Below are 24,669 nucleotides of genomic sequence, written 5' to 3' on the forward strand. Positions count from 1 at the left end.
CTTGTTAAGAAAATGCCAGCTCCACCACTTTTTCAAGGGGCATTTAAACAATCTTGTTAAGCTACTGCAACCTCCAAGTCTCTTCAAAGGTGCATTAAAACCATCTTGTTAAGCTAATGTGACCTCCACCACTTCTCCAAGGGGCATTAAAACCATCTTGTTAAGCTACTGCGACCTTCACGTCTGTTCCAAGGGTCATTTATACCATCTTGTTAAGCTACTGCAGCCTCCACGTCTCTTCCAAGGGGCATTAAAACACTCTTGTTAAGCTAATGGGACATCCACCACTTTTTCAAGGGGCATTTAAACCGTCTTCTTAAGCTACTGCAACCTCCATCTCTCTTCCAAGGGGCATTAAAACCATCTTGTTAAGCTAATGCGACCTCCACCACTATTCCAAGGTGCATTAAAACCATCTTGTTACGCTACTGCGACCTCCACGTCTCTTCCAAGCCGCATTTATACCGCCTTATTAAGCTCTTGCAACCTCTACGTCTCTTCCAAGAGGCATTAAACCGTCTTGTTTAGCTAATGCGTCCTCCACCACTTATTCAAGGGGCATTAAAAGCGTCTTGCTAAGCTAATGCGACCTCCACCACTATTCTAATGGGCATTAAAACCATCTTGTTAAGCTACTGCGACCTCCAAGTCTCTTCCAAGGCGCATTTAAACCGTCTTATTAAGCTACTGCCACCTCTACGTCTCTTCCAAGGGGCATTAAAACCGTCTTGTTTAGCTACTGTAACCTCCACCACTCTTCCAAGGGGCATTTAAACCATCTTGCTAAGCTAGTGAAACCTCCACGTCTCTTCCAAGGGGCATTAAAACCGTCTTGTTAAGCTAATGTTACCTCCACCACTTTTCCAAGGGGCATTAAAACCGTCTTGTTAAGCTAATGCGACCTCCACCACTATTCCAAGGGGCATTAAAACCATCTTGTTAAGTTACTTCGACCTCCACGTCTCTTCCAAGGGGCATTAAAACCGTCTTGTTTAGCTAATGCGTCCTCCACCTCTTATTCAAGGGGCATTTAAACCGTCTTGTTAAGATACTACAACCTCCACGTCTCTTCCAATGGGCATTAAAACATTGTGTTAAGCTACAGAGACCTCCACCACTTCTCCAAGGGGCATTAACACCGTCTTGTTAAGCTACTGTAACATCCACCACTTTTCCAAGGGGCATTTAATTCATCTTGTTAAGCTACTGCACCCTCCACGTCTCTTCCAAGGGGCATTAAAACCGTCTTGTTAAGCTAATGCGACCTCCACCACTTTTCCAAGGGGCATTAAAACCATCTTGTTAAGCTAATGCAACCTCCACCACTATTCCAAGGGGCATTAAAACTATTTTGTTAAGCTACTGCGACCTCCACGTCTCTTCCAAGGGTCATTTAAACCATCTTTTTAAGCTACTGCAGCCTCCACGTCTCTACCAAAGGGCATTAAGACCGTCTTGTTAGCTAATGCGACCTCCACCACTTTTTCAAGGGTCATTTAGACCGTCTTGTTAAGCTACTGCAACCTTCATCTCTCTTCCAAGGGGCATTAAAACCATCTTGTTAAGCTAATGTGACCTCCACCACTATTCCAAGGGGCATTAAAACCATCTTGTTAAGCTACTGCGACTTCCACGTCTCTTCCAAGGCGCATTTAAACCGTCTTATTAAGCTACTGCAACCTCTACGTCTCTTCCAAGGGGCATTAAAACCGTCTTGTTAAGCTAATGCATCCTCCACCACTTATTCAAGGGGCATTTAAACCGTCTTTTTAAGCTACTACAACCTCCACGCCTCTTCCAAAGGGCATTAAAGCCGTCTTGTTAAGCTAATGCGAGCTCCACCACTTTTTCAAGGGGCATTTAAACCATCTTGTTAAGCTCCTGCAATTTCCATGTCTCTTCCAAGGGGCATTAAAACCTTCTTGTTAAGCTAATGTGACCACAACCACTTCTCCAAGGGGCATTAAAACCGTCTTGTTAAGATACTGCAAACTCCACCTCTCTACCAAGGTGTATTAAAACCGTCTTGTTAAGCTAATTCGACAACCACAACTTTTCCAAGGGGCATAAAAACCGTCTTGTTAAGCTACTGCATCCACCACGTCTCTTCCAAGGGGCATTAAAACCGTCTTGTTAAGTTAAAACGACCTCCACCACTATTCCAAGGGGCATTAAAACCATCTTATTAAGCTACTGCGACCTCCACATCTCTTCCAAGGGGCATTTAAACGGTCTTGTTAAGCTACTGCAACCTCCACGTCTCTTCAAAGGGGCATTAAAACCATCTTGTTAAGCTAATGTGACCTCCACCAATTCTCCAAGGGGCATTAAAACTGTCTTGTTAAGCTACTGTAACCTCCACCACTCTTCCAAGGGGCATTTAAACCTTCTTGTTAAGCTACTGCAACCTCCACGTCTCTTCCATGGGGCATTAAACCGTCTTGTTAAGCTAATGCGACCTCCACCACTTTTCCAAGGGGCATTTAAAACGTCTTGTTAAGCTACAACAACCTCCACGTCTCTTCCAAGGTGCATTAAAAACGTCTTGTTAAGCAAATGCGACCTCCACCACTTTTTCAAGGGGCATTTAAACCGTCTTGTTAAGCTATTGCAACCTCCACGTCTCTTACAAGGGGCATTAAAACCATCTTGTTAAGCTAATGTGACCTCCACCACTATTTCAAGGGGCATTTTAATCGTCTTATTAAGCTACTGCAACCTCCACGTCTCTTCCAAGGGGCATTAAAACCATCATGTTAAGCTAATGCAACCTCCACCACTTTTTCAAGTGGCATTTAAACCACCTTGTTAAGCTACTGCAACCTCCACGTCTCTTCCAAGGTGCATTGAAACCGTCTTGTTAAGCTAATGCGAGCTCCACCACTTTTTCAAGGGGCATTTAAACCATCTTGTTAAGCTACTGCAATCTCCAAGTCTCTTCAAAGGTCCAGTAAAACCATCTTGTTAAGCTAATGTGACCCCCACCACTCTTCCAAGGGGCATTTAAACCATCTTGTTAAGCTGCTGCAACCTCCACGTCTCTACCAAGGGACATTAAAACCGTATTGTTAAGCTAATGCGACCTCCACCACTTTTCCAAGGGGCATTAAAACCGTCTTGTTAAGCTAATGGGACGTCCACCACTATTCCAAGGGGCATTAAAACTATTTTGTTAAGCTACTGCGACCTCCACGTCTCTTCCAAGTTTCATTTAAACCATATTGTTAAGCTACTGCAGCCTCCACATCTCTTCCAAGGGGCAATAAAACCGTCTTGTTAAGCTAATGGGACATCCACCACTTTTTCAAGGGGCATTTAAACAGTCTTCTTAAGCTACTACAACCTCCACGTCTCTTCCAAAGGGCATTAAAACTGTCTTGTTAAGCTACTGTAACATCCACCACTTTTCCAAGGGGCATTTAATTTGTCTTGTTAAGCTACTGCAACCTCCACGTCTATTCCAAGGAGCATTAAAACCGTCTTGTTAAGCTAATGCGACCTCCACCACTATTCCAAGGGGCATTAAAACCGTCTTGTTAAGCTACTGCAACCTCCACCTCTCTACCAAGGGGCATTAAAACCATCTTGTGAAGCTAAGTCGACCTCCACAACTTTTCCAAGGGGCATTAAAACCATCTTGTTAAGCTACTGCATCCACCACGTCTCTTCCAAGGGGCATTAAAACCGTCTTGTTAAGCTACTGCGACCTCCACATCTCTTCCAAGGGGCATTTAAACGGTCTTGTTAAGCTACTGCAACCTCCACGTCTTTTCAAAGGGGCATTAAAACCATCTTGTTAAGCTAATGTGACCTCCACCACTTCTACAAGGGGCATTAAAACCGTCTTGTTAAGCTACTGTAACCTCCACCACTCTTCTAAGGGGCATTTAAACCGTCTTGTTAAGCTACTGTAATCTCCACGTCTCTTCCAAGGTGCATTGAAACAGTCTTGTTAAGCTAATGCCAGCTCCACCACTTTTTCAAGGGGCATTTAAACAATCTTGTTAAGCTACTTCAACCTCCAAGTCTCTTCAAAGGTGCATTAAAACCATCTTGTTAAGCTAATGTGACCTCCACCACTTCTCCAAGGGGCATTAAAACCGTCTTGTTAAGCTACTGTAACTTCCACCACTCTCCCAAGGGCATTTAAACCATCTTGCAACCTCCACGTCTCTTCCAAGGGACATTAAAACCGTCTTGTTAAGCTAATGCAACCTCCACCACTTTTCCAAGGGGCATTAAAACCGTCTTGTTAAGCTAATGCGACCTCCACCACTATTCCAAGGGGCATTAAAACTATTTTGTTAAGCTACTGCGACCTTCACGTCTCTTCCAAGGGTCATTTATACCATCTTGTTAAGCTACTGCATCCTCCACGTCTCTTCCAAGGGGCATTAAAACACTCTTGTTAAGCTAATGGGACATCCACCACTTTTTCAAGGGGCATTTAAACCGTCTTCTTAAGCTACTGCAACCTCCATCTCTCTTCCAAGGGGCATTAAAACCATCTTGTTAAGCTAATGCGACCTCCACCTCTATTCCAAGGTGCATGAAAACCATCTTGTTAAGCTACTGCGACCTCCACGTCTCTTCCATGGCGCATTTATACCGCCTTATTAAGCTCTTGCAACCTCTACGTCTCTTCCAAGAGGCATTAAACCGTCTTGTTTAGCTAATGCGTCCTCCACCACTTATTCAAGGGGCATTTAAACCGTGATGTTAAGCTTCTACAACCTCCACGTCTCTTCCAAAGGGCATTAAAACTGTCTTGTTAAGCTACTGTACCATCCACCACTATTTCAAGGGGCATTAAATTCGTCTTGTTAAGCTACTGCAACCTCCACGTCTCTTCCAAGGGGCATTAAAACCGTCTTGTTAAGCTAATGCGACGTCCACCACTATTCCAAGGTGCATTAAAACCGTCTTGTTAAGCTACTGCGACCTCCATCTCTCTTCCAAGGGGCATTAAAACCATCTTGTTAAGATAATTCGACCTCCACCACTTTTCCACGGGGCATTAAAACCGTCTTGTTAAGCTACTGCATCCACCACATCTCTTCCAAGGGGCATTAAAACCGTCTTGTTAAGTTAATACGACCTCCACCACTTTTCCAAGGGGCATTAAAACCATCTTATTAAGCTACTGCGAACTCCACATCTCTTCCAAGGGGCATTAAAACCATCTTGTTAAGCTACTGCGCCCTCCAAGTCTCTTCCAAGGCGCATTTAAACCGTCTTATTAAGCTACTGCAACCTCTACGTCTCTTCCAAGGGGCATTAAAACCGTCTTGTTTAGCTAATGCATCCTCCACCTCTTATTCAAGGGGCATTTAAACCGTCTTGTTAAGATACTACAACCTCCACATCTCTTCCAATGGGCATTAAAACATTGTGTTAAGCTACCGAGACCTCCACCACTTCTCCAAGGGGCATTAACACCGTCTTGTTAAGCTACTGTAACATCCACCACTTTTCCAAGGGGCATTTAATTCATCTTGTTAAGCTACTGCACCCTCCACGTCTCTTCCAAGGGGCATTAAAACCGTCTTGTTAAGCTAATGCGACCTCCACCACTTTTCCAAGGGGCATTAAAACCATCTTGTTAAGCTAATGCAACCTCCACCACTATTCCAAGGGGCATTAAAACTATTTTGTTAAGCTACTGCGACCTCCACGTCTCTTCCAAGGGTCATTTAAACCATCTTTTTAAGCTACTGCAGCCTCCACGTCTCTACCAAAGGGCATTAAGACCGTCTTGTTAGCTAATGCGACCTCCACCACTTTTTCAAGGGTCATTTAAACCGTCTTGTTAAGCTACTGCAACCTTCATCTCTCTTCCAAGGGGCATTAAAACCATCTTGTTAAGCTAATGTGACCTCCACCACTATTCCAAGGGGCATTAAAACCATCTTGTTAAGCTACTGCGACTTCCACGTCTCTTCCAAGGCGCATTTAAACCGTCTTATTAAGCTACTGCAACCTCTACGTCTCTTCCAAGGGGCATTAAAACCGTCTTGTTAAGCTAATGCATCCTCCACCACTTATTCAAGGGGCATTTAAACCGTCTTTTTAAGCTACTACAACCTCCACGCCTCTTCCAAAGGGCATTAAAGCCGTCTTGTTAAGCTAATGCGAGCTCCACCACTTTTTCAAGGGGCATTTAAACCATCTTGTTAAGCTCCTGCAATCTCCATGTCACTTCCAAGGGGCATTAAAACCTTCTTGTTAAGCTAATGTGACCACAACCACTTCTCCAAGGGGCATTAAAACCGTCTTGTTAAGATACTGCAAACTCCACCTCTCTACCAAGGGGCATTAAAACTGTCTTGTTAAGCTAATTCAACAACCACAACTTTTCCAAGGGGCATAAAAACCGTCTTGTTAAGCTACTGCATCCACCACGTCTCTTCCAAGGGGCATTAAAACCGTCTTGTTAAGTTAAAACGACCTCCACCACTATTCCAAGGGGCATTAAAACCATCTTATTAAGATACTGCGACCTCCACATCTCTTCCAAGGGGCATTTAAACGGTCTTGTTAAGCTACTTCAACCTCCACGTCTCTTCAAAGGGGCATTAAAACCATCTTGTTAAGCTAATGTGACCTCCACCAATTCTCCAAGGGGCATTAAAACTGTCTTGTTAAGCTACTGTAACCTCCACCACTCTTCCAAGGGGCATTTAAACCTTCTTGTTAAGCTACTGCAACCTCCACGTCTGTTCCATGGGGCATTAAACCGTCTTGTTAAGCTAATGCGACCTCCACCACTTTTCCAAGGGGCATTTAAAACGTCTTGTTAAGCTACAACAACCTCCACGTCTCTTCCAAGGTGCATTAAAACCGTCTTGTTAAGCTAATGCGACCTCCACCACTTTTTCAAGGGGCATTTAAACCGTCTTGTTAAGCTATTGCAACCTCCACGTCTCTTACAAGGGGCATTAAAACCATCTTGTTAAGCTAATGTGACCTCCACCACTATTTCAAGGGGCATTTTAATCGTCTTATTAAGCTACTGCAACCTCCACGTCTCTTCCAAGGGGCATTAAAACCATCATGTTAAGCTAATGCAACCTCCACCACTTTTTCAAGTGGCATTTAAACCACCTTGTTAAGCTACTGCAACCTCCACGTCTCTTCCAAGGTGCATTGAAACCGTCTTGTTAAGCTAATGCGAGCTCCACCACTTTTTCAAGGGGCATTTAAACCATCTTGTTAAGCTACTGCAATCTCCAAGTCTCTTCAAAGGTGCATTAAAACCATCTTGTTAAGCTAATGTGACCCCCACCACTCTTCCAAGGGGCATTTAAACCATCTTGTTAAGCTGCTGCAACCTCCACGTCTCTACCAAGGGACATTAAAACCGTATTGTTAAGCTAATGCGACCTCCACCACTTTTCCAAGGGGCATTAAAACCGTCTTGTTAAGCTAATGGGACGTCCACCACTGTTCCAAGGGGCATTAAAACTATTTTGTTAAGCTACTGCGACCTCCACGTCTCTTCCAAGTTTCATTTAAACCATATTGTTAAGCTACTGCAGCCTCCACATCTCTTCCAAGGGGCAATAAAACCGTCTTGTTAAGCTAATGGGACATCCACCACTTTTTCAAGGGGCTTTTAAACCGTCTTCTTAAGCTACTGCAACCTCCATCTCTCTTCCAAGGGGCATTAAAACCATGCTGTTAAGCTAATGGGACATCCACCACTTTTTCAAGGGGCATTTAAACAGTCTTCTTAAGCTACTACAACCTCCACGTCTCTTCCAAAGGGCATTAAAACTGTCTTGTTAAGCTACTGTAACATCCACCACTTTTCCAAGGGGCATTTAATTTGTCTTGTTAAGCTACTGCAACCTCCACGTCTATTCCAAGGAGCATTAAAACCGTCTTGTTAAGCTAATGCGACCTCCACCACTATTCCAAGGGGCATTAAAACCGTCTTGTTAAGCTACTGCAACCTCCACCTCTCTACCAAGGGGCATTAAAACCATCTTGTGAAGCTAAGTCGACCTCCACAACTTTTCCAAGGGGCATTAAAACCGTCTTGTTAAGCTACTGCATCCACCACGTCTCTTCCAAGGGGCATTAAAACCGTCTTGTTAAGTTACTACGACCTCCACCACATTTCCAAGGGGCATTAAAACCATCCTATTAAGCTACTGCGACCTCCACATCTCTTCCAAGGGGCATTTAAACGGTCTTGTTAAGCTACTGCAACCTCCACGTCTCTTACAAGGGGCATTAAAACCATCTTGTTAAGCTAATGTGACCTCCACCACTATTTCAAGGGGCATTTTAATCGTCTTATTAAGCTACTGCAACCTCCACGTCTCTTCCAAGGTGCATTGAAACCGTCTTGTTAAGCTAATGCGAGCTCCACCACTTTTTCAAGGGGCATTTAAACCATCTTGTTAAGCTACTGCAATCTCCAAGTCTCTTCAAAGGTGCATTAAAACCATCTTGTTAAGCTAATGTGACCCCCACCACTCTTCCAAGGGGCATTTAAACCATCTTGTTAAGCTGCTGCAACCTCCACGTCTCTACCAAGGGACATTAAAACCGTATTGTTAAGCTAATGCGACCTCCACCACTTTTCCAAGGGGCATTAAAACCGTCTTGTTAAGCTAATGGGACGTCCACCACTATTCCAAGGGGCATTAAAACTATTTTGTTAAGCTACTGCGACCTCCACGTCTCTTCCAAGTTTCATTTAAACCATATTGTTAAGCTACTGCAGCCTCCACATCTCTTCCAAGGGGCAATAAAACCATCTTGTTAAGCTAATGGGACATCCACCACTTTTTCAAGGGGCATTTAAACCGTCTTCTTAAGCTACTGCAACCTCCATCTCTCTTCCAAGGGGCATTAAAACCATGCTGTTAAGCTAATGGGACATCCACCACTTTTTCAAGGGGCATTTAAACAGTCTTCTTAAGCTACTACAACCTCCACGTCTCTTCCAAAGGGCATTAAAACTGTCTTGTTAAGCTACTGTAACATCCACCACTTTTCCAAGGGGCATTTAATTTGTCTTGTTAAGCTACTGCAACCTCCACGTCTATTCCAAGGAGCATTAAAACCGTCTTGTTAAGCTAATGCGACCTCCACCACTATTCCAAGGGGCATTAAAACCGTCTTGTTAAGCTACTGCAACCTCCACCTCTCTACCAAGGGGCATTAAAACCATCTTGTGAAGCTAAGTCGACCTCCACAACTTTTCCAAGGGGCATTAAAACCGTCTTGTTAAGCTACTGCATCCACCACGTCTCTTCCAAGGGGCATTAAAACCGTCTTGTTAAGTTACTACGACCTCCACCACATTTCCAAGGGGCATTAAAACCATCCTATTAAGCTACTGCGACCTCCACATCTCTTCCAAGGGGAATTTAAACGGTCTTGTTAAGCTACTGCAACCTCCACGTCTCTTACAAGGGGCATTAAAACCATCTTGTTAAGCTAATGTGACCTCCACCACTATTTCAAGGGGCATTTTAATCGTCTTATTAAGCTACTGCAACCTCCACGTCTCTTCCAAGGGGCATTAAAACCATCATGTTAAGCTAATGCAACCTCCACCACTTTTTCAAGTGGCATTTAAACCATCTTGTTAAGCTACTGCAACCTCCACGTCTCTTCCAAGGTGCATTGAAACCGTCTTGTTAAGCTAATGCGAGCTCCACCACTTTTTCAAGGGGCATTTAAACCATCTTGTTAAGCTACTGCAATCTCCAAGTCTCTTCAAAGGTGCATTAAAACCATCTTGTTAAGCTAATGTGACCCCCACCACTCTTCCAAGGGGCATTTAAACCATCTTGTTAAGCTGCTGCAACCTCCACGTCTCTACCAAGGGACATTAAAACCGTATTGTTAAGCTAATGCGACCTCCACCACTTTTCCAAGGGGCATTAAAACCGTCTTGTTAAGCTAATGGGACGTCCACCACTATTCCAAGGGGCATTAAAACTATTTTGTTAAGCTACTGCGACCTCCACGTCTCTTCCAAGTTTCATTTAAACCATATTGTTAAGCTACTGCAGCCTCCACATCTCTTCCAAGGGGCAATAAAACCATCTTGTTAAGCTAATGGGACATCCACCACTTTTTCAAGGGGCATTTAAACCGTCTTCTTAAGCTACTGCAACCTCCATCTCTCTTCCAAGGGGCATTAAAACCATGCTGTTAAGCTAATGGGACATCCACCACTTTTTCAAGGGGCATTTAAACAGTCTTCTTAAGCTACTACAACCTCCACGTCTCTTCCAAAGGGCATTAAAACTGTCTTGTTAAGCTACTGTAACATCCACCACTTTTCCAAGGGGCATTTAATTTGTCTTGTTAAGCTACTGCAACCTCCACGTCTATTCCAAGGAGCATTAAAACCGTCTTGTTAAGCTAATGCGACCTCCACCACTATTCCAAGGGGCATTAAAACCGTCTTGTTAAGCTACTGCAACCTCCACCTCTCTACCAAGGGGCATTAAAACCATCTTGTGAAGCTAAGTCGACCTCCACAACTTTTCCAAGGGGCATTAAAACCGTCTTGTTAAGCTACTGCATCCACCACGTCTCTTCCAAGGGGCATTAAAACCGTCTTGTTAAGTTACTACGACCTCCACCACATTTCCAAGGGGCATTAAAACCATCCTATTAAGCTACTGCGACCTCCACATCTCTTCCAAGGGGAATTTAAACGGTCTTGTTAAGCTACTGCAACCTCCACGTCTCTTACAAGGGGCATTAAAACCATCTTGTTAAGCTAATGTGACCTCCACCACTATTTCAAGGGGCATTTTAATCGTCTTATTAAGCTACTGCAACCTCCACGTCTCTTCCAAGGGGCATTAAAACCATCATGTTAAGCTAATGCAACCTCCACCACTTTTTCAAGTGGCATTTAAACCACCTTGTTAAGCTACTGCAACCTCCACGTCTCTTCCAAGGTGCATTGAAACCATCTTGTTAAGCTAATGCGAGCTCCACCACTTTTTCAAGGGGCATTTAAACCATCTTGTTAAGCTACTGCAATCTCCAAGTCTCTTCAAAGGTGCATTAAAACCATCTTGTTAAGCTAATGTGACCCCCACCACTCTTCCAAGGGGCATTTAAACCATCTTGTTAAGCTGCTGCAACCTCCACGTCTCTACCAAGGGACATTAAAACCGTATTGTTAAGCTAATGCGACCTCCACCACTTTTCCAAGGGGCATTAAAACCGTCTTGTTAAGCTAATGGGACGTCCACCACTATTCCAAGGGGCATTAAAACTATTTTGTTAAGCTACTGCGACCTCCACGTCTCTTCCAAGTTTCATTTAAACCATATTGTTAAGCTACTGCAGCCTCCACATCTCTTCCAAGGGGCAATAAAACCGTCTTGTTAAGCTAATGGGACATCCACCACTTTTTCAAGGGGCTTTTAAACCGTCTTCTTAAGCTACTGCAACCTCCATCTCTCTTCCAAGGGGCATTAAAACCATGCTGTTAAGCTAATGGGACATCCACCACTTTTTCAAGGGGCATTTAAACAGTCTTCTTAAGCTACTACAACCTCCACGTCTCTTCCAAAGGGCATTAAAACTGTCTTGTTAAGCTACTGTAACATCCACCACTTTTCCAAGGGGCATTTAATTTGTCTTGTTAAGCTACTGCAACCTCCACGTCTATTCCAAGGAGCATTAAAACCGTCTTGTTAAGCTAATGCGACCTCCACCACTATTCCAAGGGGCATTAAAACCGTCTTGTTAAGCTACTGCAACCTCCACCTCTCTACCAAGGGGCATTAAAACCATCTTGTGAAGCTAAGTCGACCTCCACAACTTTTCCAAGGGGCATTAAAACCGTCTTGTTAAGCTACTGCATCCACCACGTCTTTTCCAAGGGGCATTAAAACCGTCTTGTTAAGTTACTACGACCTCCACCACATTTCCAAGGGGCATTAAAACCATCCTATTAAGCTACTGCGACCTCCACATCTCTTCCAAGGGGCATTTAAACGGTCTTGTTAAGCTACTGCAACCTCCACGTCTTTTCAAAGGGGCATTAAAACCATCTTGTTAAGCTAATGTGACCTCCACCACTTCTACAAGGGGCATTAAAACCGTCTTGTTAAGCTACTGTAACCTCCACCACTCTTCTAAGGGGCATTTAAACCGTCTTGTTAAGCTACTGTAATCTCCACGTCTCTTCCAAGGTGCATTGAAACAGTCTTGTTAAGCTAATGCCAGCTCCACCACTTTTTCAAGGGGCATTTAAACAATCTTGTTAAGCTACTTCAACCTCCAAGTCTCTTCAAAGGTGCATTAAAACCATCTTGTTAAGCTAATGTGACCTCCACCACTTCTCCAAGGGGCATTAAAACCGTCTTGTTAAGCTACTGTAACTTCCACCACTCTCCCAAGGGCATTTAAACCATCTTGCAACCTCCACGTCTCTTCCAAGGGACATTAAAACCGTCTTGTTAAGCTAATGCAACCTCCACCACTTTTGCAAGGGGCATTAAAACCGTCTTGTTAAGCTAATGCGACCTCCACCACTATTCCAAGGGGCATTAAAACTATTTTGTTAAGCTACTGCGACCTTCACGTCTCTTCCAAGGGTCATTTATACCATCTTGTTAAGCTACTGCATCCTCCACGTCTCTTCCAAGGGGCATTAAAACACTCTTGTTAAGCTAATGGGACATCCACCACTTTTTCAAGGGGCATTTAAACCGTCTTCTTAAGCTACTGCAACCTCCATCTCTCTTCCAAGGTTCATTAAAACCATCTTGTTAAGCTAATGCGACCTCCACCTCTATTCCAAGGTGCATGAAAACCATCTTGTTAAGCTACTGCGACCTCCACGTCTCTTCCATGGCGCATTTATACCGCCTTATTAAGCTCATGCAACCTCTACGTCTCTTCCAAGAGGCATTAAACCGTCTTGTTTAGCTAATGCGTCCTCCACCACTTATTCAAGGGGCATTTAAACCGTCTTGTTAAGCTTCTACAACCTCCACATCTCTTCCAAAGGGCATTAAAACTGTCTTGTTAAGCTACTGTACCATCCACCACTTTTCCAAGGGGAATTAAATTCGTCTTGTTAAGCTACTGCAACCTCCACGTCTCTTCCAAGGGGCATTAAAACCGTCTTGTTAAGCTAATGCGACGTCCACCACTATTCCAAGGTGCATTAAAACCGTCTTGTTAAGCTACTGCGACCTCCATCTCTCTTCCAAGGGGCATTAAAACCATCTTGTTAAGATAATTCGACCTCCACCACTTTTCCACGGGGCATTAAAACCGTCTTGTTAAGCTACTGCATCCACCACATCTCTTCCAAGGGGCATTAAAACCGTCTTGTTAAGTTAATACGACCTCCACCACTTTTCCAAGGGGCATTAAAACCATCTTATTAAGCTACTGCGAACTCCACATCTCTTCCAAGGGTCATTAAAACCATCTTGTTAAGCTACTGCGACCTCCAAGTCTCTTCCAAGGCGCATTTAAACCGTCTTATTAAGCTACTGCAACCTCTACGTCTCTTCCAAGGGGCATTAAAACCGTCTTGTTTAGCTAATGCATCCTCCACCTCATACTCAAGGGGCATTTAAACCGTCTTGTTAAGATACTACAACCTCCACGTCTCTACCAAAGGGCATTAAAACCGTGTTGTTGAGCTACAGCGACCTCCACCACTTCTCCAAGGGGCATTAAAACCGTCTTGTTAAGCTACTGTAACATCCACCACTTTTCCAAGGGGCATTTAATTCATCTTGTTAAGCTACTGCAACCTCCACGTCTCTTCCAAGGGGCATTAAAATCATCTTGTTAAGCAAATGCGACCTCCACCACTTTTCCAAGGGGCATTAAAACCATCTTGTTAAGCTAATGCGACCTCCACCACTATTCCAATGGGCATTAAAACTATTTTGTTAAGCTACTGCGACCTCCACGTCTCTTCCAAGGGTCATTTAAACCATCTTGTTAAGCTACTGCAGCCTCCCCGTCTCTTCCAAGGGGCATAAAAAGCGTCTTGTTAAGCTAATGGGACCTCCACCACTTTTTCAAGGGTCATTTAAACCGTCTTGTTAAGCTTCTGCAACCTCCATCTCTCTTCCAAGGGGCATTTAAACCATCTTGTTAAGCTAATGTGACCACCACCACTATTCCAAGGGGCTTTAAAACCATCTTGTTAAGCTACTGCGACCTCCACGTCTCTTCCAAGGCGCATTTAAACCGTCTTATTAAGCTACTGCAACCTCTACGTCTCTTCCAAGGGGCATTAAAACCGTCTTGTAAAGCTAATGCATCCTCCACCACTTATTCAAGGGGCATTAAAACCGTCTTGTTAAGCTAATGCGAGCTCCACCACTTTTTCAAGGGGCATTGAAACCATCTTGTTATGCTACTGCAATCTCCACGTCTCTTCCAAGGGTCATTAAAACCTTCTTGTTAAGCTAATGTGACCACAACCACTTCTCCAAGGGGCATTAAAACAGTCTTGTTAAGCTACTGTAACCTCCACCACTCTTCCAAGGGGCATTTAAACCGTCTTGTTAAGCTACTGCAACCTCTACGTCTCTTCCAAGGGGCATTAAAACCGTCTTTTTAAACTAATGCGTCCTCCACAACTTTTTCAAAGGTCATTTAAACCGTCTTGTTAAGCTACTACAACCTCCACGTCTCTTCCAAAGGGCATTAAAACCGTCTTTTTAAGCTAAAGCGACCTCTACCACTTCTCCAAGGGGCATTAAAACCGTCTTCTTAAGCTACTGCAACCTCCATCTCTCATCCAAGGGGCATTAAAACCATCTTGTTAAGCTAATGCGACCTCCACCACTTTTTCAAGGGGCATTTAAACCGTCTTTTTAAGCTACTGCAACCTCCATCTCTCTTCCAAGGAGCATTAAAACCATCTTGTTAAGCTAATGCGACCTCCACCACTATTCCAAGGGGCATTAAAACCATCTTGTTAAGCTACTGCGACCTCCACGTCTCTTCCAAGGCGCATTTAAACCGTCTTGATAAGCTACTGCAACCTCTACGTCTCTTCCAAGGGGCATTAAAACCATCTTGTTAAGCTAATGCGTATTCCACATCTCTTCCAAGGGGCATTTAAACGGTCTTGTTAAGCTATTGCAACCTCCATGTCTCTTCAAAGGGGCATTAAAACCATCTTGTTAAGCTAATGTGACCTCCACCACTTCTTCAAGGGGCATTAAAACCGTCTTGTTAAGCTACTGTAACCTCCACGACTCTTCCAAGGGGCTTTTAAACCGTCTTGTAAAGCTACTGCAGCCTCCATGTCTCTTCCAAGGTGCATTAAAACCGTCTTGTTAAGCTAATGCGACCTCCACCACTTTCCAAGGGGCATTAAAACCGTCTTGTTAAGCTACTGTAATCTCCATGTCTCTTCCAAGGGGCATTAAAACATTCCTGTTAAGCTACTACGACCTAAATAACTACTCCAAGGGGCATTAAAACCTTCTTGTTAAGCTACTGTAACCTCCACCACTCTTCCAAGGGGCATTTAAACTGCCTTGTTAAGCTACTGCAACCTCCACGTCTCTTCCAAGGGGCATTAAAACCATCTTGTTAAGCTAATGCGACCTCCACCACTTTCGAAGGGGCATTAAATCCGTCTTGTTAAGCTACTGCAACCACCACGTCTTTTCCAAGGGGCATTAAAACCGTCTTGTTAAGCTAATGCAACCTCCACCACTTTTCCAAGGGGCATTAAAACGAACTTGTTAAGCTACTGCGACCTGCACGTCTCTTCCAAGGGGCATTAAAACCAACTTCTTAAGCTAATGCAACCTCCAACACTTTTTCAACGGGCATTTAAACCGTCTTGTTAAGCTACTGCAACCTCCACGTCTCTTCCAAGGGGCATTAAAACCGTCTTGTTAAGCCACTGCGACCTCCACCATTACTCCAAGGGGCATTAAAACCGTCTTGTTAAGCTACTGTAACCTCCACCACTCTTCCAAGGGGCATTTAATCCGTCTTGTTAAGCTAATGCAACCTCCAAGTCTCTTCCAAGGGGCATTAAAACCGTCTCGTTAAGCTACTGCGACCTCCACCACTCCTCCAAGGAGCATTAACCCTTCTTGTTTAGCTACTGTAACCTCCACCACTCTTCCAAGGAGCATTAATACCGTCTTGTTAAGATACTGCAACCTCCACATCTCATCCAAGGGGCTTTAAAACCATCTTGTTAAGCTAATGCGACCTCCACCCCTTTTCCAAAGGGCATTTAAACCGTATTGTTAAGCTATTTCAAAGTCCACGTCTCTTCCAAGGGGCATTAAAACCGTCTTGTTAAGCTACTGCGACATACATAACTTCTCCAAGGGGCATTAAAACCGTCTTGTTGAGCTACTGTATCCTCCACCACTCTTCCAAGGGGCATTTAAACCATCTTGTTAAGATTCTGCAACCTCCACGTCTCTTCCAAGTGGCATTAAAACCATCTTGTTAAGCTCATGCGACCTACACCACTTTTTCAAGGGGCATTAAAACCGTCTTGTTAAGCTACTGCAACCTCCACGTCTCTTCCAAAAGGCATTAAAACCGTCTTGTTAAGCTAATGCGACATCCACCACTATTTCAAGGGGCATTAAAACCGTCTCGTTAAGCTACTGCAACCACCACGTCTTTTCCAAGGGGCATTAAAACCATCTTGTTAAGCTACTACGACCTCCACGTCTCTACCAAGGGGCATTTAAAACGTCTTGTTCAGGTACTGCAAGCTCCACGGCTCTTCCAAGGGGCATTAAAACCGTCTTGTTAAGCTAACGCAACCTCCACCACTGTTTCAACGGGCATTTAAACCGTCTTGTTAAGCTACTGCAACCTCCACGTCTCTTCCAAGGGGCAATAAAACCATCTTGTTAAGCTAATGCGACCTTCACCACTTCTCCAAGGGGCATTAAAACCGTTTTGTTAAGCTCCTCTAAACTCCACCACTCTTCCAAGGGGTCATTTAAACTATCTTGTTGAGATAATGCACGTCTCTTCCAAGGTGCATTAAAACCATCTTGTTAAGCTAATGCAACCTCCACCACTTTTCCAAGGGGAATTAAAACCAACTTGTTAAGCTACTGCGACCTCCACGTCTCTTCCAAGGGGCATTAAACCGTGTTGTTAAGCTACTACGACCTCCACCACTACTCCAAGGGACATTTAAACCGTCTTGTTAAGCTACTGTAACCTCCACCACTCTTCCAAGGGGCATTTAAACCATCTTGTTAAGCTAATGCGACCTCCACCAGTTTTCCAAGGAATATTTAAACCATCTTGTTAAGCTGCTGCAACCTCCACGTCTCTTCCAAGGGGCATTAAAACCGTCTTGTTAAGCTACTGCGAACTCCACCACTTCTCCAAGGGGCATTTAAACCATCTTGTTAAGCTACTGCAACCTCCACTTCTCTTCCAAGGGGCATTAAAACCGTCTTTTTAAAGCTACTGCAACCTCCACGTCTCTTCCAAGGGGCATTAAATTTATCTTGTTAAGATAATGTGACCACCGCCACAATTCTAAAGGGCATTAAAACCATCTTGTTAAGCTACTGCGACCTCCATGTCTCTTCCAAGGGGTATTAAAACCATCTTGTTAAGCTACTGTAATGTCCACCACTCTTCCAAGGGGCAATTAAACAATCTTGTTAAGCTGCTGCAACCTCCACGTCTCTTCCAAGGGGTTTTTTAAACCGTCTTGTAAAGCTAATGTGACCTCCACCACTTTTCCAAGGATTATTTAAACCATCTTGTTAAGCTACTGCAACCTCAACGTCTCTTCCAAGGGGCATTAAATCCATCTTGTTAAGCTAATGCGACCAACGCCACTATTCCAAGGGACATTTAAACCATCTTGTTAAGCTACTGCTAACTCCAAGTCATTTCCAAGGGGAATTAAAACCGTCTTGTTAAGCTACTGTAACCTCCACCACATTACCAATAGGCATTAAAACCAACTTGTTAAGCTAGTGTAACCTCCACAACTCTTCCAAGGGGCATTTAAACCATCTTGTTAAGCTACTGCAACCTCCACGTCTCTTCCAAGGGGCATTAAAACCGTCTTGTTAAGGTAATGCGACCTCCACCACTTTTCCAAGGGGCATTAAAATCGTCTTGTTAAGCTACTGCAGCCACCATGTCACTTCCAAGGGGCATTAAAACCGTCTTGTTAAGCTAATGCAACCTCCAAGTCTCTTCCAAGGGGCATTAAAACCGTCTCGTTAAGCTACTGCGACCTCCACCACTCCTCCAAGGAGCATTAACCCTTCTTGTTTAGCTACTGTAACCTCCACCACTCTTCCAAGGAGCATTAGTACCGTCTTGTTAAGATACTGCAACCTCCACATCTCATCCAAGGGGCTTTAAAACCATCTTGTTAAGCTAATGCGACCTCCACCCCTTTTCCAAAGGGCATTTAAACCGTATTGTTAAGCTATTTCAAAGTCCACGTCTCTTCCAAGGGGCATTAAAACCGTCTTGTTAAGCTACTGCGACATACATAACTTCTCCAAGGGGCATTAAAACCGTCTTGTTGAGCTACTGTAACCTCCACCACTATTCCAAGGGGCATTTAAACCATCTTGTTAAGATTCTGCAACCTCCACGTCTCTTCCAAGTGGCATTAAAACCATCTTGTTAAGCTCATGCGACCTACACCACTTTTTCAAGGGGCATTAAAACCGTCTTGTTAAGCTACTGCAACCTCCACGTCTCTTCCAAAAGGCATTAAAACCGTCTTGTTAAGCTAATGCGACATCCACCACTATTTCAAGGGGCATTAAAACCGTCTCGTTAAGCTACTGCAACCACCACGTCTTTTCCAAGGGGCATTAAAACCATCTTGTTAAGCTACTACGACCTCCACGTCTCTACCAAGGGGCATTTAAAACGTCTTGTTCAGGTACTGCAAGCTCCACGGCTCTTCCAAGGGGCATTAAAACCGTCTTGTTAAGCTAACGCAACCTCCACCACTGTTTCAACGGGCATTTAAACCGTCTTGTTAAGCTACTGCAACCTCCACGTCTCTTCCAAGGGGCAATAAAACCATCTTGTTAAGCTAATGCGACCTTCACCACTTCTCCAAGGGGCATTAAAACCGTTTTGTTAAGCTCCTCTAAACTCCACCACTCTTCCAAGGGGTCATTTAAACTATCTTGTTGAGATAATGCAACCTCCACGTCTCTTCCAAGGTGCATTAAAACCATCTTGTTAAGCTAATGCAACCTCCACCACTTTTCCAAGGGGAATTAAAACCAACTTGTTAAGCTACTGCGACCTCCACGTCTCTTCCAAGGGGCATTAAACCGTGTTGTTAAGCTACTACGACCTCCACCACTACTCCAAGGGACATTTAAACCGTCTTGTTAAGCTACTGTAACCTCCACCACTCTTCCAAGGGGCATTTAAACCATCTTGTTAAGCTAATGCGACCTCCACCAGTTTTCCAAGGAATATTTAAACCATCTTGTTAAGCTGCTGCAACCTCCACGTCTCTTCCAAGGGGCATTAAAACCGTCTTGTTAAGCTACTGCGAACTCCACCACTTCTCCAAGGGGCATTTAAACCATCTTGTTAAGCTACTGCAACCTCCACTTCTCTTCCAAGGGGCATTAAAACCGTCTTTTTAAAGCTACTGCAACCTCCACGTCTCTTCCAAGGGGCATTAAATTTATCTTGTTAAGATAATGTGACCACCGCCACAATTCTAAAGGGCATTAAAACCATCTTGTTAAGCTACTGCGACCTCCATGTCTCTTCCAAGGGGTATTAAAACCATCTTGTTAAGCTACTGTAATGTCCACCACTCTTCCAAGGGGCAATTAAACAATCTTGTTAAGCTGCTGCAACCTCCACGTCTCTTCCAAGGGGTTTTTTAAACCGTCTTGTAAAGCTAATGTGACCTCCACCACTTTTCCAAGGATTATTTAAACCATCTTGTTAAGCTACTGCAACCTCAACGTCTCTTCCAAGGGGCATTAAATCCATCTTGTTAAGCTAATGCGACCAACGCCACTATTCCAAGGGACATTTAAACCATCTTGTTAAGCTACTGCTAACTCCAAGTCATTTCCAAGGGGAATTAAAACCGTCTTGTTAAGCTACTGTAACCTCCACCACATTACCAATAGGCATTAAAACCAACTTGTTAAGCTAGTGTAACCTCCACAACTCTTCCAAGGGGCATTTAAACCATCTTGTTAAGCTACTGCAACCTCCACGTCTCTTCCAAGGGGCATTAAAACCGTCTTGTTAAGGTAATGCGACCTCCACCACTTTTCCAAGGGGCATTAAAATCGTCTTGTTAAGCTACTGCAGCCACCATGTCACTTCCAAGGGGCATTAAAACCGTCTTGTTAAGCTAATGCAACCTCCACCACTTTTCCAATGGGCATTAAAACCATCTTGTTAAGCTAATGCAAACTCCATGTCTCTTCCAAGGGGCATTTAAACCGTTTGTAAAGATACTGCAACCTCCACGTCTCTTCCAAGGGGCATTAAAATCGTCTTTTTAAGCTAATGTGACCTCCGCCACTTTTTCAAGGACCATTTAAACCGTATTGTTAAGCTACTGTAATCTCCACATCTCTCCCAAGGGGCATTAAAACCGTCTTGTTAAGCTACTGCGACCTACATAACTACTCCAAGGGGCATTAAAACTGTCTTGTTAAGCTACTGTAGCCTCCACCACTCTTCCAAGGGGCATTTAAACTGTCTTGTTAAGCTTATGCAACCTCCACCACTTTTCCAAGGGGCATTAAAACCAACTTGTTAAGCTACTGCGACCTGCACGTCTCTTCCATGGGGCATTTAAAACGATCTTGTTAAGCTACTGCAACCACCAGGTCTCTTCCAAGGGGCATTAAAACCAACTTGTTAAGCTAATGCGACCTCCAACACTTTTTCAACGGGCATTTAAACAGTCTTGTTAAGCTATTGCAACCTCCACGTTTCTTCCAAGGGGCATTAAAACCGTCTTGTTAAGCCACTGCGACCTCCACCATTACTCCAAGGGGCATTAAAACCATCTTGTTAAGCTACTGTAACCTCCACCACTCTTCCAAGGGACATTTAATTCGTCTTGTTAAGTTAATGCAACCTCCAAGTCTCTTCCAAGGTGCATTAAAACCGTCTCGTTAAGCTACTGCAACCTCCACCACTCCTCCAAGGAGCATTAACCCGTCTTGTTTAGCTACTGTAACCTCCACCACTCTTCCAAGGGGCATTAAAACCGTCTTGTTAAGATACTGTAACCTCCACATCTCATCCAAGGGGCTTTAAAACCATCTTGTTAAGCTAATGCGACCTCCACCACTTTTCCAAGGGGCATTTAAACCGTATTGTTAAGCTACTGCAACCTCCACGTCTCTTTCAAGGGGCATTAAAACTAACTTGTTAAGCTACTGCGACTTCCACCACTTCTCAAGGGGCCTTAAAACCATCTTGTTAAGCTACAGTAACCTCCTCCACTCTTCCAAGGGGCATTTAATCCATCTTGTTAAGCTACTGCAACCTCCACGTCTCTTCCAGGAGGCATTAAAACCATCTTGTTAAACTAATGCGACTTCCACCACTTTTCCAAGGGACATTAAAACTGTCTTGTTAAGCTAACGCGACCACCATCACTTCTTCAAGGAGCACTAAAACCGTCTTGTTAAGCTACTGTAACCTCCAGCACTCTTCCAAGGGGAATTTAAAACATATTGTTGAGCTACTGCAACCTCCATTTCTCTTCCAAGGGGCATTTAAGCCGTCTTGTAAAGCTACTACAACCTCCACGTCTCTTCCAAGGGGCATTAAAGCTGTCTTTTTAAGCTAATGCGACCTCCGCCACTTTTTCAAGGAGCATTTAAACAGTCTTATTAAGCTACTGCAATCTCCACGTCTCTTCCAAGGGGCATTAAAACCGTCCTGTTAAGCTACTGTAACCTCCACCACTTTTCCAAGGGGCATTTAAACTGTCTTGTTAAGCTACTGCAACCTCCACGTCTCTTCCAAGGGGCATTAAAACCGTCTTGTTAAGCTAATGTTACCTCCACCACTTTTCCAAGGGGCATTAAAACCATCTTGTTAAGCTAATGCGACCTCCACCACTATTCCAAGGGGCATTAAAACCATATTTTTAAGCTACTGCGACCTCCACGTCTCTTCCAAGGGGCATTAAAACCGTCTTGTTTAGCTAATGCGTCCTCCACCTCTTATTCAAGGGGCATTTAAACCGTCTTGTTAAGATACTACAACCTCCACGTCTCTTCCAAAGGGCATTAAAACCTTGTTGTTAAGCTACAGAGACCTCCACCACTTCTCCAAGGGGCATTAACACCGTCTTGTTAAGCTACTGTAACATCCACCACTTTTCCAAGGGGCATTTAATACATCTTGTTAAGCTACAGCAACCTCCACGTCTCTTCCAAGGGGCATTAAAACCGTCTTGTTAAGCTAATGCGACCTCCACCACTTTTCCGAGGGGCATTAAAACCATCTTGTTAAGCTAATGCGACCTCCACCACTATTCCAAGGGGCATTAAAACTATTTTGTTAAGCTACTGCGACCTCCACGTCTCTTTCAAGGGTCATTTAAACCATCTTTTTAAGCTACTGCAGCCTCCACGTCTCTTCCAAGGGGCATTAAGACCGTCTTGTTAAGCTAATGCGACCTCCACCACTTTTTCAAGGGTCATTTAAACCGTCTTGTTAAGCTACTGCAACCTCTATCTCTCTTCCAAGGGGCATTAAAACAGTCTTGTTAAGCTAATGTGACCTCCACCACTATTCCAAGGGGCATTAAAACCATCTTGTTAAGCTAATGCAACCTCCACCACTTTTCCAAGGGGCATTAAAACCATCTTGTAAAGCTACTGCAACCTCCACGTCTCTTCCAAGGGGCATTAAAACCGTCTTGTTAAGATAATGCGACCTCCGCCACTTTTTCAAGGAGCATTTAAACCGTCTTGTTAAGCTACTGTAAACTCCAAGTCTCTTCCAAGGGGCATTAAAACCGTCTTGTTAAGCTACTGCGACCTACATAACTACTCCAATGGGCATTAAAACCGTCTTGTTAAGCCACAGTAACCTCCACCACTCTTCCAAGGGGCATTTAAACTGTCTTGTTAAGCTACTGCAACCCCCACGTCTATTCCAAGGGGCATTAAAACCATCTTGTTAAGCTAATGCGACCTCCACCACTTTTCCAAGTGGCACTAAAACCGTCTCGTTAAGCTACTGCAACCCCCACGTCTCTTTAAAGGGTCATTAAAACCGTCTTGTTAAGCCACAGTAACCTCCACGTCTCTTCCAAGGGGCATTTAAAATGTCTTGTTAAGCTACTGCAACCTCCCCGTCTCTTCCAAGGGGCATTAAAACCATCTTGTTAAGCAAATGCGACCTCCATCACTTTTTCAACGGGCATTTAAACTGTCTTGTTAAGCTACTGCAACCTCCACGTCTCTTCCGAGGGGCATTAAAACCGTCTTGTTAAGCTAATGAGACCTCCACCACTTCTCCATGGGGCATTAAAACCATCTTGTTAAGCTACTGTATCCTCCACCACACTTCCAAAGGGCATTTCAACTGTCTTGCTAAGCTACTGCAACCTCCACGTCTCTTCCAAGGTGCATGAATACCATCTTATTAAGCTAATGTGATCTCCACCACTTTTCCAAGGCTCATTAAAACCGTCTTGTTAAGCTACTGCGAACTCCACGTCTCTTCCAAGGGGTATTTAAACCATCTTGTTAGGCATCTGCAACCTCCACTTCTCTTCCAAGGGGCATTAAAACCGTCTTGTTAAGCTAATGCGACCTCCACCACTTTTCCAAGGTGCATTAATACTCTCTTGTTAAGCTACTGCGACCTCCAAGTCTCTACCAAGGGGCATTTAAACCGTCTTGTTAAGTTACTGCAACATCCACGTCTCTTCCAAGGGGCATTATACAGTCTTGTTAAGCTACTGATACCTCCACCACTTCTCCAAGGGGCATCAAAACTGTCTTGTTAAGCTACTGTAACCTCCAACACTCTTCCAAGGGGCATTTAAACCATCTTGTTAAGCTACTGCATCCTCCACGTCTCTTCCAAGGGGCTTTTAAAACGTCTTTTTAAGCTATTGTGATCTCCACCACTTTTCCAAGAATTATTTAAACCGTCTTGTTAAGCTACTGCAACCTCCACGTCTCTTCCAAGGGGCATTAAAACCGTGTTGTTAAGCTACTGCGACCTCCACCACTTCTCCAAGGGGCATTAAAGTAGTCTTGTTAATCTACTGTAACCTCTACCACTCTTCCAAGGGGCATTTAAGCCGTCTTGTTAAGCTACTGCAACCTCCACGTCTCTTCCAATTGGCATTAAAAATGTCTCGTTAAGCTACTGCGACATCCACCACTCCTCCTAGGAGCGTTAAAACCATCTTGTTTAGCTACTGTAACCTCCACCACTCTTCCAAGGGGCATTTAAACCGTCTTGTTAAGCTACTGCAACCTCCACATCTCTTCCAAGGGGCTTTAAAACCGTCTTGTTAAGCTATTGCGACCTCCACCACTTTTCAAAGGGGCATTTAAACCGTCTTGTTAAGCTACTGCAACCTCCACGTCTCTTCCAAGGGGCATTAAAACTGTCTTGTTTAGCTACTGCGACCTCGACCACTACTTAAGGGGGCATTTAAACCATCTTGTTAAGCTA

The sequence above is a fragment of the Phyllobates terribilis genome, unplaced genomic scaffold (genome assembly GCF_046119375.1).
Source record: "Phyllobates terribilis strain yellow unplaced genomic scaffold, ASM4611937v1 Scaffold_1__5_contigs__length_1240528914, whole genome shotgun sequence".
NCBI classification, from domain to species: domain Eukaryota; kingdom Metazoa; phylum Chordata; class Amphibia; order Anura; family Dendrobatidae; genus Phyllobates; species Phyllobates terribilis.